Here is a 14,558-nt window from a genome sequence, read left to right as displayed (position 1 = left end):
ACCATTTGAGCCACAGAGATAAGGTTTGCCCCATGATGTCACAAAGTAAGATAAACTGACATCAACATCATATCCACCAGCATGTGAAAACATGTCTGTTAGTCATCTGTGCGAAAGTTTCAGTTTTGAAGTAACAGTCAGGGTAAGAGTCAGGTAAACAGTACTATAAGGAAAAAATCGAGTCGAGTGCCTTTTCAGTTACTGCAATTCGTCCATCCAGTCCAGCTATCATATTCTATTGTGGTGTTTTGTGTCCAGTAAAGTAAAATAATGAGTGAACTACAAGTCTTTGAAATTTTCTTTCTTCAGGAAAATAGCACGAGACAAATCTCTTCACATAGATCTAAAAGGATAGAAACCTGTTATTATTTTAGAAGACACATACATTGTGACATGTTTATCCAGGAAAAGTTATGCAGGAAGTGGTCTGATATCCTCAGTTACTTGCAAAGAAAAGTTGACTATGAAATGGACCTTGGTGACTGTTATTTTCTGAAATGCCAAGATGGGGAACTAATGCTCGATGATACAGGAGCTGGTGGATGTAAAGTTTTCTCTATTAGTTGTGAAGAAGCTAAGAGATTTTCACCAAAATTGTAAGACATTGATAATCATTTACAATTTTTGGAAACTGAATTACCAGCAATTCGTATCATGGGGAAAATGATCGTTAATCATCTAAATTCGTCAATGGAAATTAGACTTACAAGATTTTATTCAATTAAATAAAGATTCTTTATTTTGGGATATTTACGAGCATTATACAAAAACTGCTTGTGTATATCTGGTGACAAAAGAATACACGGAAAGTTTAGGGAGGCATGGTGTCATTTCCAGACTGATGTAGTATCAAATGTATGAAGATGTGTTTACTATGGTATCTGTTCTTAAGTCTCTTTTGCATTACCAACTGTTTTGATTAATGTAACCAAGAAACAGTGAGTAGCGAACACTTTCTTTATTGAACCCTTTGGAAAATGTTAACAGAGTAAACTAAATATGGTATAATAATTTTAGGTAATTAGATGTTTAGAATTTTTTTCTGTGAATACTTGTAAATAGTACTTCAGCCAAATACAATATGCATTTGTCAACTTAAATGAACAAAGTTCTGTGTTTTTCCACAGTGAAGTTTTTACCCAGTTATTCTGTTTAGAATTTGATATATAAATCCTTAACTTTATACCCTTAATGCAATTCTGTTTAATTGATAATCACATACTCGAAAACGCGAACTGTTAGAATTTGGTGATTTTATAGAGACATAAAAGATAATTTAACCCAAAAACATGACTTAAAAAAGTTTGGTATAGAAAAAGTTTGTATTCTGCAAATAACACAAATAAAAATTTTTGCTTTCCCCACAGAAAGTAAGATAAAAACACATCAACAGCATATCCAACAGCATGCAAAAACATGTCCATGAGTCATCTGTGTGGAAGTTTCATTTTTGAAGGAATGGTCAGGGAAGGGTAGGGTACAGTAAACAGTACTATAAGGAAAAACAATCGAGTCAAGTGTCTTTGGACTTAAGGAAATTATTCATCCACTGCAGCTATTGTATTGTGTTGCAGTGTTTTGTGTCCAGTAAAGTGAAAACAATGAGTTGGCCACAAAAGTCTGAAATTTTTTTTGTGTAAAGTTCTAATTGTTTGGAATTTTGTAACAGAAAGTTAACATAAAATATAAGATCAGAACTAATAATCACTGAAATAATAATAAATGACTATTTATTTGTAGTCCAAATGAAGTATTGTAAGAAGAATGAAGGAAAAAGAATATGAAAAATATACAGTGGGTGAAAAATATGAATTTTCAGTTCTCATTGGAATTATTGATGTTCAATTTCTTTTGAATAAGAGTTCACTTTATTTCCTAAAGAAACTTGTATTTCTGATGGAATTATTGTAAGATATGCATTGACAAAATCACCTTGTATTTGGAAAGAATTACCTGAAAGAGTTAAAAAACAGAATTCTTGGTTAATAAAATATAATCATCAGCTGACTTGGGAAATTGGTTCACTATCTCTGGACAAACTAAGAGAATGGATAATGGAATCAACATGCAAATATCAAATATTGGTTGCCAAAGGTAGAGAAAAATCAATAACATTAACGAATTTAATAGGCAGACCTGTTGTTGAATAAGTTATAAATGTGAAAAAATTTTGTGTACTTTTAAATGGTTTTGGAAACATAATGAAAGATTCTGTGCTTATAACAATGCTCAAAAATATATGTATTCGTTTAAAAAAAATAAAAATGTCACCCTTAATTTTACTACAGTAACAAAGTCTGACGATTGCAAATGATTAAACTTTCAGTTTGTTCTTGAACAACAGCGCAATTTTAACAATAAGACTAAGGAAATATAAATAAATTTTATTTTTCAGTTTATTTATTTTCTGTATGTTAGATTCAATAAATACAATTGTAAATAATATTTCACACTAATAAAATGTATATAATTAAATGAACAAATCAGTGTCATTAATGTGTTATGTAAATTTAAGTAATACCACACACACACACACACACACACACACACACACACACACATATATATATATATATTATTTTTTTCAGAACTAACAGTGAATTCACACACAAAATAAATAAATATTTATTTATTTTGCTCAGTTATTCTGGTTAGAATATGTAGTTAAACTGAATTTTAAAAGTAAAATAGAGAAAAACGATCAATCAGTTTTAATTGAAAAAAAATTACTAGTGCCAAATAAAATCTTAGTACAAACCCTTGCACTTCATTGTGAAATTAACAGAACAGAATAGCTGTGTCAAAAATATGGGATTCTGAACTGTAATCTTTGGAATTAAGTTGAAAATTACAGTACCAAACCTAATATTCAGTTGAAATAAGAATAAATAATTATGTCTTTGTGTTGGAAAAAATACCTAATATAATCAATGTGTTAAAATATATATAAATATCCCTACTGTGAAATAAATGCCAAACCGAGAGGACAACAGTCAATTGGGACTAACAGAAATGAGCCTCAGTGCAAATGTTAAATCAGAAGAGTAAGAAACAAAGAGTTAAAAAACAGTGTTTTTTTACTTTATTTAATTTCTGTATGTAAGATTCATAAATACAATATTGTAAATAATATTTCAGTCAAATAAAAGGTAACATAGAAGTCAACAAAGTATACTAGAGCTAACATTCATTTGAAATATAAGAAAATGCTAACAAAGTGTTCCAACCCAAACACATGATTTCTCACCTAGGCAAAACAAATTGTGACCAGAAATGAGACACATCTTTAAGATAACACAAAAGAAAAATCTACTGTGGGGGAAAACTAAATTGACAGACAATTTATTTATTTATTTATTTTGTTCAGTTATTCTGGTTAAAATATATTGTGAAACTGAATATTAAAAGTAAAATAGAGAAAATAACCAATGAATTTGAAGAAAAAAAAAATGGAAACATCAAAATCTTCGCATCAAGAAATATAAATTTTCCAGTCACTGGCATATGTTAATCATGAAAAAGGCAGGCTGAGTTTACACTCATTACAGTGAGAAAAAAATAGCATGATCGCAGTTCAAATGAAATTAACTAAGAGTACCAAAAGGACAGAAAATTGAAGGGAACCAAATTCAACTAGCTTTTCAGGTTATTTACAGAACTGTCATTCTTTCAACCCTTGTGTTTTGTGTGTGTTGTGCTGTGGATATATGGTTATACTTCAACTACTTTGGAATATCTATTGGCATTCAGAAGACCCATTCTGGAGAGACTGTAAGTTAATCTAAATTATCATTAGAATATTTCTAGACTACATACAAAAGTTCTTGTAATCCATTAAAATCTGTTTATTTATTTTTTTTAAAAAATGCCATTTGGTTTTTCATTAAAAAAAGAACTAATTTTTTATCTCTAAAGAATGCCACCATTCTTGACTCTAAATTAAAAATTTCAATAGCCAAAATATTTTGTAATAAAGATAACATTAGTTTGTAATTAATTATTCAGAAAAGGTCTAAATACTGCCAATATCTCGACTCTAAACTAAGAATTCCCATATTCATCTATTCACAAGAAAATTGTGTGTGAGGGGGAACAGCAATGATAGTCTATAATTAATTATTCAGAGATAATGTCTAAATGCTGCCGTCATCTCTTGACTGAGATATGGTCCCCAGAAAATTTCAAACTCATAAAGTCATGATTTCTTATCTCTAACCATAACCCACAAGGGTAAACGTGAACCAAACACACAGCACGATGTCACTGACAGATGGGGGAATTCCAAACATTCCATGCTCTATGTTATCTCTACCATCACCACAATTCAATACACAAACCATTTATTTATCTACATCTCATAACAACACACATCCAGGACACTGACTTTGCTTCCCTCATTTACCCAGCCCCTATTTGGTTTAAACTGCCCCAACAATCACGACATGATTCCTTATCTCTAACCATCATACAAAATTCCATACGCAAACCAAATGATATCACTCACACATATATTCCCAAGAAAATTCCAAACTCATGAAATCACGGCACGCCTCCCTCACAATGATGTGAATGATCTCATCACACAACGACGTCATGAATCTCTATCTTATCTTGATCTCTATCTTGTCATTAGTGACTGGTATACTACTAGCGTTAAACAGAAAGATATAACGAATACCACATAAACACACTGAGGGGAGTGAAATAGGTGGAAATGTTGGTTATTTCCTACTAGTATTACAGGCAGTACATTATATACAACACTGCCTTATGCTGTTTTCCTTCTGTTCAAACAACAAAACAGAACAACTATTCACTCACATATCTCCAGGAATTAAAATTAAACATCTCTTACCAAAAGACTATTGACTGAATACAGCGGCACTATTGACGACATAAGGAAAAAAATAATAACTAGAACAACCACCTAGCTTGAATACTCCAGACACAAAATCTGGTAAACAATCCCAGTCTAGAGCGGAGGGAAATTAAGTTCTGTTGGGTGAAGGTGTATACTGAAGTATCAGGAAAAGAAGAGCCGACGCTGGTTAAATAAGCGGCTATAAACGAACGGTCAGTAATAAGGTTGCTAAAGTACTGAAAATCAGCTACACAAACATTGGCAGAATAAATAATTGAAGATTGTGGGAAAAGAAGAAGAAAACATATAAAAAGGATCAACAACAAAAAAAATTCTTTCCAAGTATGAGATGGAGACTGTCAGAAAATACACGCCATCTCTCCAGGTTTAAACACTCGGATAACAGGACATGGAAACAAAGACATTATCAAAATAGAATCCATATTCTGGAAATCGCTATTTTTCATCTGTTTTCCACGTCGTCAAGAGATTGTCCATTATTAATGTCAGCTATTGGACTCCATCCTGATGCCCTTGATGCAACACATCATCACGTCAAGAGATAAGTGACCCTTAGTACTCAAAATTATTTAATTTTGAGAATAGAGTCAACTTCCAGTTCTGATTATTTAATATAACTACTTATGTTTGGATTATGTTTGTAAATATGTAGATATAAAATTATAGAAATATAAACACAGCATATGCAAATATGGATGTTAACTTTTAAATGTGTACATATAGCTGTAAATACATAAATGAAAATATGAATGTTAATACTATTAATGTAAATGTTAGTCAGTTATTTAGAACAGTGCTTCCCAAACTTCTGGATGTCAGGGCCCCCTTTGCAAAAATTAAAATATTTCACGGCTCCCCTCGAAAAAAAATCGTAAAAGAGATATATTATTATAATATTTATTGTATTTATATTCAATACAAAACATACACAGCGAATATTGCAAAAATCAAATGCATATATTACATTTTTTGCCTCTTACCGTTTGGTTCTGAAGACGATGCGGGCTGTTCTGGTAAAATATGAAATACTGTCTTTTTTTTTTAGTCTGTTTCTGCTTCTTCTGATTGTTAGCGGGATTTTTTATTTTCTTTTTTTATCAACCACTTATCCATCTCAGGGTTAAATTTTTTAACGTAGAATAGATCAAATAATATCACCACTTACCACTACTGGCACACCACAGACTGATAACATGAAATTAGTGAATATTACCTGAATAAGGGAATCCCTGGACCAGGAACATTTTTCACTTTTGTGACTTTTCTCCTTTTACGGTAATTAAGCCTAACGCGAAACAGACAGCAAAGGCAGTCTGTTTATTAAAACGTGCATATGATTGGTGCGGTATTAACAAAAGATCGCGCAACCGAAACATAAAAGCATAGCTGACAATTGAGTTGAAACTCTCTTATATTTAATATATATATATATATTACTTGTTTTAACACTTTTACGAATTTTAACACGTTCGGTTGAATTTTATTGCTGCCTTGGGAAATCGAACTCACATACATCTAATTAATAACAATAGTTTTTAGTTAGATACTGTGTTTTCCCATGCAACATATGGTTTTGTTTCAGTCTATATAGCATAGTTTCTGTATGAGGGGGCATGTGATTCATTAATTAGTGTGTTTTTATCCCAGTTGTCTCTAATTGCACTATTTGTTGAGAAATATATTACACAGACTCCTCATACCTTATTCACTGGCATAATAAAAGTACTTATTTTTATTGCCTCTGCAGTATAGTGGCTCTTAGGGAGGGCGTGTTGTTTACCACTGCAAGCGAGTTACTATATCCCCACATGAACTTGTTTAAGCTTTTTTCATGTGTGAAGTATATGCGAAACTTTTATTGGTAACAGAAAACTAGCTCGGATGACAGTGATAATATAAAACGAGTTTTGATATGTATATAAAGTCAATATCAACAGTCCCTGATTACGAACGCGTGATGAAAGGGACGGGAAGATTTGGAGCTTCCCCGGAGAGCATTCAAAGTTAATACAATTAACCACTGCTTTGAAATGAAACATATGAATAAGCAATATTTACTAATATTTGTTAAGCGCCGAAATACGCAGGAAGCAAAGTTTGTGAACCAACACCAATGTGTGAATTTTTCCATTAAAATATAAAAAATAACAAAAAAGAAATAAATAATAAAAGTTAAAGACGTTTCTTTTAAAATAAAAAACTACTTAGTCTTAAAACATTTTAAATTTGTTTTCATTATTTCACGGCCCCCCTCAACAAAACCTACGGCCCCCAAGGGGGCCGCGGCCCACAGTTTGGGAAGCGCTGATTTAGAAGCTTCATGTAATATATGCATTGTATGTAAAACGTGGCTACGCACGCTTTACACACAATGAATCTTTAGAAGCAGATTACGTTGTCTAACGACAATCTATCTATAAATGGAACAATTCTGTAGTATATCCGAAGCTACTTCCAGAAGTTGCAACGGAAATGCAAGATAGATCCAAAGCACGTTGAATCATGCACGCAATAAGTGGCCTCCAACACTTAAGAGGAAAGTTTTTTTCTACTAAACGAAGAACCTGTTCAATTGCAGAATACTCAAAGAAGAAGAATTTTGGCACGCTATCCCCGAAATACGAAATTTAAAACACAAATAAAAACGGATAAATATTTATTATTAAGCTTAGGAAGGAAATGTATTCCCTTTCTGTTAAATATAAGTAAATACTCAGAATGATGGCAACAGGATGTAAATTCTACAGAGTTACTTTCGAATCCATCTTAAAATTTGTATTTTACGTAATACCAGAAGCGTTAAATGTGAAAATGCATATAATAATTTATCTTCCAAAATATTGCTTAAGTTGTGTAAAGACGGTTTCCATTTAATTTAAGATAGCTCGAGCAGAAGATTGACTTATGTACAAATTTGGTATACTGTGAAGAAGCGAAACACACAAGTCTGACTTTCCCGCGAAGTGTTTACACAAATATCACAAAGCTTAGCTGAACTTAATAATAATCATCGCTTGTACATGTAAAATCTGCACTTGCCACACTGTATCCCGAAACTCAAATTGAAATACGCAAACATTTTTGAAATGGATAATTTGATTTTTTTGTCAATGAAGTTTCTTATATCTTTCTTTCATAAGAATAATTTTAATCAGGACACAGCAGCCACATTATTAACTATGCATGAGCTTGATAAATCTGATTGCACACTTATCATGTTGGTACGGTGCGAAAAATATTATTAGGAAAATAATGAGGCAGATTTATATACTTACCTTTGCTCAGTAATATACAGTTTTCCTTCTGAACATTTCTTTACTTCGTTTTAAACAACAGAGTAAATCGAAGTGAAAGCATTAAATGAAAGTTACCTGAACAATAATTAAAATTTCCACACTACGAAAACATCAACAAAATACTAAATTGAGGGCGCTTCTCATAAATAAATGCACCATTTAGAGAACATTGGTTTTTAACGCCATCTATTTTGCAGTATGTGATAAAAAAAAAATTATAGTAAAATAACTGATTGGTTCTAGGATAGATTGTGGTTGGTCGGTGAATGTAAAATTGATGATTTTTTTTTTTTGTTTTTTCCTTAGAAAATTTGTATTTTATAGTATATTAGTATTTTATAACATATATTTTAAGATATTTCAATAATAAATATAAGGTTAAAATGGCGCAAAACACACACAAGAAACGTCATGCTGAGAAGAGCACCTCGCGCGAACCCAAGACTAGCCCCGCTGACGAGATTATTGGAGATGTGGACGAGGTGAATAAAAATGAAGTAACCCCCAAAATAGCAAAATTTAAGAAGATCATCAGAGCGGGAATTACAAAAAGTAGAAGGCGTTTAAATGAGCATATATCGCGAGTCATCTATAAAAAAAACATGCTGTTGATGGGCGAGTTATGACTTCGAGTTGACCTTGAGCGATATTTAAGAAAATAAAGAAAGCAATTTAAAATCAGAAAAGAAAAGTAAACGAGTTCGTAATTGTAGTGGGTCTAACGACTTAACTAGCGATAAATTCAGTAAGAGAGAGAAAACATGAAAGAGTTGTTGGATGAGGCGAGAGTGAAGAGTGAGAAAGTGAAAATCGTCAGTATTTTACCTCGATATGATAAAAATGTATTACGAAGAAGGGCTATCATGGCAAACAATCTGAATCGTAGGACATGTAGAAGGAATGGATGCGATATGGATGTGTGGAGTTAGTTTGAGGGAAGATGGATTTGTATAACAAGGACTGCCTACACCTGAATGCTTTTTTTTATCAGGAAACCAGAGAAACTAATAACTGGTATGAGAATTAACACTTATAGTCAGGGAAACTAAATTATAAAGGAAGGAATGGTGAGAATGTGAGCGAAAGAGCGACAATGTCAAATGACGGGAATGGGCTTTGTCATGGAAATGTTGACGAGGAGGGAAAGATTTCGGCTTTGTGTTCGTACCCATTAAACGTTTGAAACGATTTCTACATGTAAAAAGCATTAGAAAAGAATAGAGGTCTGCAAGTTGTCCAACTGTGTCATGCAGACTGCAAAAAAAGAGTATACAAAAGACCATTCAGGTAGATTATGATGTCTGTAAACGAATGCTAGGAGTATCAGAAACAAAGGAGTAGAGTTTGTTGCTTTGTCAATATGTTGGGACCTCAGATTATAGGCATTAGTGAGACTTGGCAATCAGACATATTACTGGTATCGAGTGTAAAGGGCACGCTATTATTAGGAAGGATAGGAGAGGAGGGCGAGTGCTGCTAATGATATCGGATGACTTGAATCCAGTTAGAGTTGAGACTTGTGATTGTAGTACTACTACTAACAATATTTCATGTGGCCGTGCGTTTGAAGTCGTCTGGTGTGAAGTGGCATCTAACAAGATCAATTACATAGTAGGGTGTCAATTACAGACGGTGGATCGGTTGCTACTAATGAAGAAATGCATAACCAAATAGTAATGATGAGGGTGAAAAGAGTAATCATAATGGTAGACTTTATTGAGCTATTGCATAAAAACATCTTTAAGCAGAATGTGACAGAACATACTCTAGGTTCAAAGAGTGTTAGATTTGAATTTAATGTCAGACAGCGTTTCGGTTAGATACATAACTATTCTGACTCCTGTTGGTGACACTGATCATGCGCCACTCACTTTCCCAGTGAGTACCGCATAAAAGCAGGAAACTGTCACCAACTGAGGAGTTACTGATTTCAGTGGAATGGGATCAGTTGCTGGATTGAAAGAATATCGACAGTTCATGGGAAGCATTTAAAGAACACTTAATTCTTGCGATATCAGAATGTGGCCTGAGAGTTCGAATAATATATAACGTAGGAGTCAAATGGATTTGTAATCTTAGTAAGCAAGAGATTCGTAATAAAAGAATGATATGAGGGTATATCGTATACATTAGGATGATGACCGTTATGAAAATTATAAGCAGCAGGCTAGAATAGTGACAATTGTTGTACGGAAACAAAGGATTATGAAAAGAACCTGGCTCTGCGTTCTAAAGACAATCTAAAAGGATTCTATCTATATTCTGCAAGTAAACGAAAGAATGAAAATGGAAAAATAACTCTTCTAAATGCAGATGGCGTGAGGGTTACAGCTGCAGAGGTTAATATGGGTCGCAGAACAGGGAATCTTTAATAGGGATTTAAAGGATGTATGAAAATTGCATTGCACAAGAGTGGAGCAAAGAGAGATGTATTCAACTATTGAACAATTAGTATCTCAGGAGTGCTGATGAAGGTTTTGGAAAACTCCGTTAGGACTCTCTTTCAGAAATGGGTTGAAAGTGAATGTCTGCTTTGCAATGAGCAACATGGGTTTACTAAGAGAAAATCATATTATAGCAAAATTGCTCGCATTGTATAACAATATTGCCATTGAATTAGACAAGGAGAACGGATATACCTTGATTATTTTGCATTTTGCTGGGGCTTTTGGCAGTATAGATAAGAGGATCGCTGACTGATAATATATGAAGTGGTACATGGGAGATCTGAGTCTGCAAGATTTAATGTAACCAGTGGTCCACTGTTATTCAATCTGTATATTAATGATATTGGAAAGGATTTGATAAGCGATATACAACTATTTGCTGATGATGCAAAGACAGGGACGATAATCAGTAATGCTGCCGATATGCAGTACTTACAGAATGGTTTGAATAGGCTGGAATTGTGGGCATGGGAATATAGATGTCAGGAAACTCATTCACAACTGACGTAAATAAATGACATAAAATCATTCGCTACTGCGTGATTAGATATGCAATGTCGTAATATATTGGTTGGATTATGCCAGATGCTGATGAAGCTAGGGATCTTGGAGTGTTAACAGATAGGATGTTGAAGTTGGTGGGGGGGGGGATAAGCAGCACAATTTGCAAAAACAACTCAAAACATAATCACAATGCTGAAAAGAATGTCCACATGTAAAGATAAGGATACCATTTGCTTCTTTACAAGTCCTTGATAAGTCCTCTCCTGGACTATTGTTCACAGGTCTAGTTTCCATTGGGATTCTGATATACTGGAGAATGTTAAAATAATATCAGGATTGTGGAATGCTAATTATGAAGAGAGATTGAGAATTTGTAGACTGCAGACACTAGCAGACTGGAGAAAGAAGGGTGATATGATTGAGACTTACAAACTTCTGAAAGTGTTGTACAGGATTTCAATTGATGGAGGATGGGGAAAGAGGGCATCCTTGGAAGATGAGAACGACTGCCACTCAGAAGATGGTGAGAGAGCTAGATTTTTCTCTCGTAGGGTAGTGCGTGATTGGAATCGATTGCCATTGGATGTTGTGAGTGCAAGCAGTGTGAATAAATTCAAGATTAAGTGTGATAGCTGGCAAGTTTTATGACGCCTCACTCGATAAGTTCCTGACGACCTGGAGGGTTCTTTTAAGAACAATAGTAATAATCAAATAATAAGAAAATTAACACATCCTATATATATAGAATAAAACCCCATCGAATTTAGCCCTTACTTTGCTTGTAATAAAAAGAATTCTGTTTAATTTAACAATTTTAAAAAATGGTAAAAATGTAAAATTCATTTTTACACACACACACACACACACACACACATATATATATATATAATATATATTAAAATAAATTTTATTTTTACTGGAATATTGTTGTCGTTATTATTATTTATTTATTAACCCAATCGTAGCAGAGCAAAACAGATACACGTGTGTTTAAAACAATTTCACTTTTGAAAGAAGTAATTCCGATTGTACTCAAGAATCTAGGAATAGTTTCTCTGGTAGTTGTACCTAATAGCCTTTTGAAAAAATCGTATGGTGGCTGATCTTCAATATAATAATGATGACAGCTGAAAAATTATTAACCAATATCGGCAGTTTTATCGATAAACTTATACGTTGGGAATACATAATATAATATTAACACCACATCTTCTGAATTAGTTCATATTAAAAAAATGTTACATCTCAGTTGGTGTTTATATGTGCAGGACAATAATGAACGGCAAAAAGAATAAATATTCTTAAATAATATGCCCTTTCTCCCGCAGTTTTCTTAAATATGGTGCGCTTTCTCACTAATCACAGTTTTCAGATTTCTTCGACCGGTTCCCGAGTTAGTCGATATCTGGCACGGCAAGTGAGTTTTTTTTATCCTGAAACTCGGGTTTTTCGTCTAGTATACTCAAGAAAATCGACCATAGAACCAACATTATTTTAATCAGTAACATATCCTGTTATTGTTAAGTACCAAGAGATGGCAGCACTTTTTTGCCCATCTCGTCAACGGTGGCCGCCTATAATTAGTGATCGACTCTCTGATTGGCTACCTATGGAGATTGAGCTGATCAGTCAGTGTCCAACAAGCTAGATGGGGCTTAAAGGCCTCGCCTACAACTTAATCATTGAAATGGTTTAGAGCTGTATTTGTATACTTCTGAATTTATTCCGAATTGAGTACCCAACCAGGATTCAAATATTAAAGTATAGTATTAAAATACAGGCTTTTTTGCAGAAATAAATCACGTCTCATTTTTTTTTTTTTTTTTGGTTTTAGAAAAGGAAATAAGAAATAGCAAACAAATACGAAGGCGTTTTACACGTAAAACTAATGGCGCCACCTGTTGTATCGTTTTGTTGTCGAAAGCGGCATCCTTCATTAGTATTGTGTGAACTGTTTATGACATTTATTTCATTAGAAGCCGAGTTAAGTGCCAAGAGTTACAGTGTGTTTTGACGAACGGTCGGAAAATGAGTTTCAAATAGAGAGCTGCGATTGACTTTTGTGTTAAACCGAAACGCATCAAATGCTTCAAAAAGCATACGGTAATGAATGCTTATCCCGTACTCAAGTTTACGAGTTGTTTCAGCGATTTCAGTGGTCGTGAGACGCATGAGGACGACGAAAAGCCGGGCTGTCCAAAAACTGGATTGAGCGAAGTTAATATCCAAAAAGTGCGTGATTTAATCAAAGAAAACCCGAAATTGATCAGTGAGATTGATTGAAGATGAATTGGGGATTCCAAAATCAACTGTGCACAACAGTTTGACCGAGTGTGTGGGCCTTCGTAAATTAAATTCGTGATTTGTTCCCCACAAGGTTAACCGATGACCAAAAAATGTATCGAACTGAACACTGCAAGAACCGCATTAAAAGATCGTTACTGGTGACGAAACATCGTGTAGAACATGCTATTTAAAGTGAAATCAGCAAAATGCAACAAACAGTTGAATTTCTGGCTTGATGCGGTTAACTTTCAACTCATTACATTTTCTGATGCTTAAATTTACATCGATAATATTCACAAAATAATTTTAATGCGAAATTAGGAAGTTGCTTCAACTGCATGAGATGGCGTCACTAGACATTTATCAGGCTAACAGCATCGAGCTTGTAGAGTTATGTTTCGCAAAGCTACGTTATACAGGCGATATCTGAAAGGTCCAAAACCAAATATTCATTTAATAGAAAGTAAATTCGACTATTATAAAATGAATTTACTGTTGACGTGACAAGAAATATGAAACAAACAAGTAAACAAAGAATGAGACACTTCTAAATAACAAATACAAGATTTTATATTCAAATACTACATAATTGTAAGTGCCTGTCATATTTCATACAGGACATCGACTAGTTGATACGAACGCCTTGTTCCACCGTAAAAAGTGACAAAAATTGACATGGAGAGAAGACACAAGAACAAGAAATCTCAATGACTATGTTATATTTACAATTTATATCTTTACGCTTCTTTAGGACACACGACTATGAAGAGAATTTGAAATAAGAAGTTAACTCCATTTCAGCTGGCTAAGTTTAATATCATTCATATTCAAAACATAAATAAAATAGAATAAAATAAAATAAAAAAAGAAGAAATTATTAAAAAAAACAATAAAAGTTTCCGTAGGTGAACTACAAACTTAAATATTAAAATAATAGTTTTTCAAAAATGAATATGTAAACACTAACTACTATACAAAAACGTGAAACAGTTCACAAACTGGAACCGATATTTGGAGACTTTCTAGGAAAATTTGAAGAAAATCTATGGAAAGAATATTGAATTGAATCAGCAGGATTTTTTCTCCCAGAAACTCGGGTTTTTCATCCCGCATACAGACAAATCGGCCCTTCAGAACACACGC

General features: G+C 33.4%; 1 protein-coding gene across 1 annotated transcript in view; it reads right to left on the bottom strand.

Annotated features, from left to right (window-relative positions):
- Nucleotides 1-8,260, bottom strand: part of LOC150103716 (cubilin-like) — a 280,379-nt gene extending 272,119 nt beyond the window's left edge. The window contains exon 1 of the mRNA XM_090397061.1: nucleotides 8,158-8,260. The gene's annotated coding sequence lies outside the window, so the exon portion shown is untranslated. The remainder of the gene's footprint in view (nucleotides 1-8,157) is intronic.
- Between the last annotated feature and the right edge of the window lie 6,298 nt (nucleotides 8,261-14,558).

Source organism: Typopeltis vanoorti, chromosome 8, assembly GCF_054136105.1.
Source record: "Typopeltis vanoorti isolate ZY-2024b chromosome 8, IOZ_Tvanoo_1.0, whole genome shotgun sequence".
Classification (NCBI taxonomy): domain Eukaryota; kingdom Metazoa; phylum Arthropoda; class Arachnida; order Uropygi; family Thelyphonidae; genus Typopeltis; species Typopeltis vanoorti.
This window is presented reverse-complemented; position numbering and strand designations above follow the sequence as displayed.